The following is a 6539-nucleotide window of genomic DNA, read 5'->3' on the forward strand; positions in this document are numbered from 1 at the left end:
TCCATTTTCTACCATTTTATCATACTATTCTTCAAAATTCATATAATTTTTAGTGAAAGAGTTCTTAAAACATATAATTTAAATAGATAATGAAATGTATAATTCAACAATAAATATAAGCCATAAGCATTTTATTTCAAAAGAGCATAATGTTATGTTTAACTATTTTGTAATGGTTTCAACCTTTGCATAAATTATCAAATTCATTCATGTGTGATCCTAGAAAATATGAAGACTACTAGTTGTAGAATTTGTTTAAATGCAACAATACATAATGCAAACTAGATGAATTCAATTTTATTAACATGTACACGAGAAATTACCTCTTAAGGTGTAGGACGCAAATAGTTATAGATTGAGGTTAATACATCTTTGGTAAGATGTGAGAATCAAGTACTAATATGTCTTTTATATATGCAAACCACTTATATGTCCTTAACATAGTGCGAGGGAAATGAAATTGATGCCTGTGATATTACATCATTAAAGTTGGTAAATTGCAAAAGTATTAGTTCTAATTTTTTTTTAAAAATTCGCTATAAAAATAACCTAAATAAATTAATTTTTACTTGAAAAATGGTCTAACAAAATCAACAATAATTTTATTAATATAAAATACATTCAACCTAAATAAATTATAATTATATTTTTAATTAAAAAATAGTCTATCAAAATCAACAATAACTTAATACTATATTAAATTATATTGAATTTATTATTAATTAAAACAAATAATTTTAAAATTAGTTTACAATTTGATTTGATCAATTTAACTTGGTTTTGAAATTAGATTAGATTTTCATTTTTGTTATATTAATTTTAATTTAATTTTTTTAGATAGATTAATTTAACATCTTATTAATCTTGTTAGAAATAACCATTACATTAATTTTTCAATTGATGCACTTTTGTTGTTTAAATTAATTTTAAGAAAATAACTACCGCCTTTTTTCGTAGACTTCACAGCTTAGAGAACACTTTCATCATCATGGGATTATGGGATTTTAGGGTTTTCACATTCAGCTTCGCTCCACAACATTTTATTCTCGATTCTTTTACTTTTAGGTTTTCACTTTAGGTTGGTAGTTATATGTTGATCTCCTCAAATTTGTTTGGCATAATTGATTAGTTACACATTTAGTTATATGTTGATCTCCTCAAATTTGTTTGGCATAATTGATTAGTTACACATTTAGTTTTAAGATGTCGATGTTAACGTAGTTGTCTTTTTCTAAACATGAATTTTGGCCGAGAATACTGGTGAATCCACGTGTGTGGTAAAAAATCATATCCTTTATTCTGACATTGCTGTCTTCCAGTATCACTGAGTTAAACATCTGCAAATTAACTTCTGGTGGAAAATATTGACACATTTTATTCATAAGCACCATAAAAACTAATTATTTGAAATGTTGAATAATTTTTTATATAAAAATATCTTAGTATCTTAAAAATTAATTAATATAAATCATGTTTAAATTTGAAAATAAGATAACTTTTATATAAGAAAGCCAACAAGAAGGTAAGTCAAGTTAGAATTCTAGAAGTACAAGATGACATTTCATTCTAGATTATAGACGTCTAATTTGACCTAATTTTTTTAGTGGTAGATCTCATTGAGACTGTCCATATTCTAGTATAGTGATTTGCAGAAATAATTGTTTAAATATAATCATTTAAAGTGGTTTGAGTTGTGTGAAAATAACAAATCAAATTTTCAATTAATGTTATAAAAAATAAAAGAATATACTTGCTATATTCACCAAAACAAACTACTAATGGTTACACTTACATAAATGTTGACACTTAACCAAGTTATCATTAAAATCTATTAAAAGTATCAAATTGCAAAATTAAATAATTTCCACTATTTTATATATATATATATATATATATATATATATATATATATATATATATATATATATATATATATATATATATATATATATATATATATATATATATATATATATATATAATTATACTTCCAATTAAAATATCTTTATTTTAAAATGACATCAAATAAACTAAGAATGCAACTATTAAATAAATAATGTTAAGATTAATTAAAAAGTAAATAATATTCATTATATAATTAGGTCAAGTAAACTAAAATAATTATGACAGAAATATTTTTGTAATACATATGCTATTTATTTAAACAAACTCATTTTTCTTCATTTCCATCTTCCAATATATGATTTGAGCCCCAAATGCACCTATTACAAAGATCCTAATAACTAAAATTGGCCATTGAAAATCCTAGAAAGAAAATAATTTTTTTAGGCAGAAAATCAAAGAGGCCATGGAACCTCAATGGAGATGAAGGGTTATTTCTTAGCAACCCTTATTATCCTTTATCAAAAACTATTCTTGTCACCTCCAAAGATCCCTCTCTCCCTCCCTCTCTTTCTGAAACAATGAGACATGGTATGCAACCTTTATGTGATGCAAGCTTTGATATATGATGAGAGAAAGTGGGAGTTACAACAATAAGAAAGAATTGGTTGAGGTTTTTAACAGGGCGTAGTCCTCTAACAAGGACTCAAGACACTATATGTACTTCATAGACTCCTAACAGGATCAATATCCTTAATATGATTCCATTGTTTAGTGAATCATCTTGTGGGTATAATTCCCACTGCGGTTTTCCCTTGGCTAGGGTTTCCCTAGTTAACAAGTAATGGTGTTATGAGTTCTCTATGTGTATGTTTATATTTACTATTCAACATTGTTGGTTTACTTTATATACAAGTTATAAAGTAATTAACAATATTTAGTTGTGGGCAAAAGTTTGTTGAATACCATTTCACCCCCCTCTCAATATTATCCATATCTAGCATTTTAAGTACCATATGTTAGAATATACAATCCACCAATATAACTAGGGGGGTGGGGTGTGGGGGAAGGGGGGTGAATTAGTTATACAACGAATATCAGAATTATCAACCTTAAACAAACTTAACCATATGAGCAATATAATCAGAAACCATAACAAGATATTCATACACAATAACATTAGATATGTTAACTATGGAAACCCTTGATCAGAGAGAAAGTCTTGGTGGGGATGGTACCCACAAGATGATGTACTAATATAATATTCCTTGTTAGAGGATGGACCCTGTTAGGAGTCTATAAATACATTCAGTACATATGAGTCTCCGTTAGGAGACCTTGAATCCTTGTAAAGAGATTTCAACCCTGTTAGTAGTTGTGGAAGACAACTGGACCCACTGCCCAAACAACTTTAAGGGAAAGACCAATGAAAACACTGTCCAAATGATCTCTGTATTATTTCTTGTAGAATAATTGAATTGAAATGTACTTCCTTCCTCTTCCTCTATCTTGTCAACTAGACTTCTACTCCTTTAGATCTTGTAACTAGCTCACAAAGCTTGCATGTAATAATCCCTTGGATCGCTTACTCGCATTCAGTAAACACTCTTCTTTTCGCACTTCACACTTTATACAATATTGGATATAGTATTACAAAAAGGAAAACATCTTTCCTTTATACCATATCTTCGAAATAATTCTTTGAGTCAGCCTTGAGGCTTTCCCAATTAATTTTAATAAGATAATTAATTAATTCACAATTACAATAGCACTGTTGTGTCACAGTCTATACAAAACATTACATGTGTGATACTAGCACTTGCATACTTCTTGACATCACCAATAGACCATGCTCTATCACCACTTGACTGCACATCTCTTCATTACATCTCAAATGAAAGATAGCGAACAAACACCAGAAACTACTTTCCAAGTACTCTGTTTCTGTGTTGCTCTCTGTAAATCAGAAATAACTTTCATGCATCTACAACTTAGTCTTTGCACATCAAACCACATCATCAGGACATAATACTGAACATGTCCATGACTGTGCATCACCAAATAATCAAACCATTATCCGTACAACAAAGATCTCTCTCTACAACTTGCCCGATCAAATAGTGAGCTATATGTTTGGGCCCATGAGAAAAAAACTTTACCATTCCAGAAATCTTCAACATCATCTCCTTCCATATTTTCTACTTCGTCATCATCTATATCTTCATTATCTTTATCTAGTTTTTCCTCTCCATCATCCTTGTCATCAATTTGCACAATCTGATCACTAGGCTTGTGCATCTCATAAATGTTCTTCCATGCTATGGTGTTAGACTTCACAATTGACTCAATGTCTTTAGATAGGATCAGAAATGCATTGAATCTAGGGGTTAGCTTTATTTCATTCCCCTTCAATGATTTCTTCACTTCCTTACCAGTGAGACTCTATAAAAGTTGTCTGAGGGTTTGCTCTCTGATGTCCTTGGAAACATTTAATGCATTCTCCCAATGATGTGATATTGACTTAAATAGAATATTAGGAACTTGCTTTGACATTTCCTAAGGGGAGTATTTCCATTTTTCCATTTTAGCCATTAGGGCTTCCTTAATCTGTTTATGCTCTTCTTTGTTTCTTGTTCATACTTAATGAATTTATGATCTCCCATACCTACTCCACTTTGTAGTCTAGATAAACTTTCTTTGAAGGTAGGGGTAGATCTCTTAAATATAATCTATTCTGGTTCATCTTCATTATCTCCAAGTGTTAGTTTCTTATTTGACTTGGTTCTTCTGGTGAATATAACAGGGGAGAATTTTGTAGGTTTGTTTATTATGACCTTCCCTTTCTTCTTGGGAGGTTCCTCTTCTTCATATTCTTCTTCCTCTCCTTCTTCATCAAGTTCATCTCCTTGTCCTTTAGTTAACAAGAGAGGAGAACTAGTGGATTTGGTGGCCTTAAGCATATTTTCCACCTTCTTTCTTCCTCTTTTCATTGCTTGGGGAAGGTTAATTTGAAGAGTAATTGTGGCTCTAGCTTCCTCATAAGTGCCATAATAAGGTTCCTTGGGATCAATAGGCTCATTCAAGAGAGCTTCAATGATGTCTCTTGTATCATCTATGTTTACTTCATATCCTAGGGGCTTCACCCATGCCACTCTTGGCCTGAATAATTGACTATGGACTTTATCACAGTCAACCAGAAAACAAATATCTTTCTCATAGTCTTCCACTAATTTCTTAGGGATTCTTAATCTACTTTGTATTTTCTTTTTAAATGTTTCAAAGTAGGCATCCATTATACTTTCAAAGTTGTTACCCATTTCTTCTATAAATTCATTATTCTGATATAAAACTTGTGTATCTTTCTTCCACACTATTGGGACTCAAAATTGAAGCCCTGATTTTGAGTACCATTCAAAGAATCAAACCCTATAAATATTTTTTAATGCATGTGTACTCGATTTTCTGTTTGAGGCCTAAAAGGTATTTAATATTTCTAAAACCTTGCATTCAGTATATTCACTTGTCTAATGAAGATAAATTTCCATTCTAAATCGTTCTGTGAAGTTCCATTTTGAGTAATACCCAAATCTGCATTTTTGCTCAAGTGTCAAACAATGATAAGAGGCCTTGTTTGCATTTGAATATCTCGCACCCAATAATGTTTCATAACTCACCACTTTGGGAGTGTTTAGCATCCATACCAAAGAACATATGTTTGAAATTTTGAGTAATTTTGATATGTTTTGACTAGGTTTTGAATCCCTCAAAATTGGTCATTTATTGTTGTCATGTTGATGTAAATTGTTTAGAATTGTGGGAGGCACTATTTGACTTGTCATAACTTTGACCTAATTGATAAAAATAAAAAAATGTTATGTTTCAATATTGAGCTTATGACAAATCTATTTGCTTAGTTTTCGAATGTGATTCCAAAAGCAATTTGTAAAGTTTACTAGTGTTATAAAGTGCAAATTGGTCGGTACCCCTGTTCGTGATGTCATAACTTAGAATCCATGATAGGAGATCAAATGGATTGTATCATTGTATTTTTCTCTAAAAATAATTTAAGTGTGCCAGTTTGCAAGTTTTGATGAATCCATCTGCACACTTTCCTAGGTCCATTCCATTTGCCAAAAAACACTTTTCTGCCAGTGTTCCCAGTCCCGCAATTCTGAGTAGCCCACTTTGACCACTCGCCAAATGCGTTTAGTTATTCATCATGAGCCCTAATCATAGATTTATACTCTCCTTGTGACAATGAACCAATGCCCCAGTCTTTGTTTCCCCCAAGTGTCAGTCTGCCCTGTTTTCAGAGCCAATTTCAAATGCGATTTATAGTTTTCTGACATGTTTTCTTGTAGGCAATTCTGAGAGGGCAATTTTGATAGCCGATATCTTTTGGTTGAGAGTTTTCCATGAGACAAGATTTGATAGGTGGTTGAACTTGATTTTAATCAGTATGACAGGTTCAATGGATCATTTTGGAATATGAGTTGTTTGCAAACAATTTTTTTTAGCTAGACCCATTTTGGGGCCCAGCTAAATTTATCACATTATTAAAACGGGTGGAATCTTCCTGGTCAGAAGGATGTCGTCAGAATATGCACTTATCATCAAATATTGTTTACACAAGACACTTTGGTTTTCTTTAAAAGTTTTGAAAGGATCAATGAAATCAAAAGTTTTAAAAGATAATA

Source organism: Cupressus sempervirens, chromosome 11 (genome assembly GCF_028749045.1).
Source record: "Cupressus sempervirens isolate cs-2001-9-10 chromosome 11, ASM2874904v1, whole genome shotgun sequence".
Taxonomy (NCBI): domain Eukaryota; kingdom Viridiplantae; phylum Streptophyta; class Pinopsida; order Cupressales; family Cupressaceae; genus Cupressus; species Cupressus sempervirens.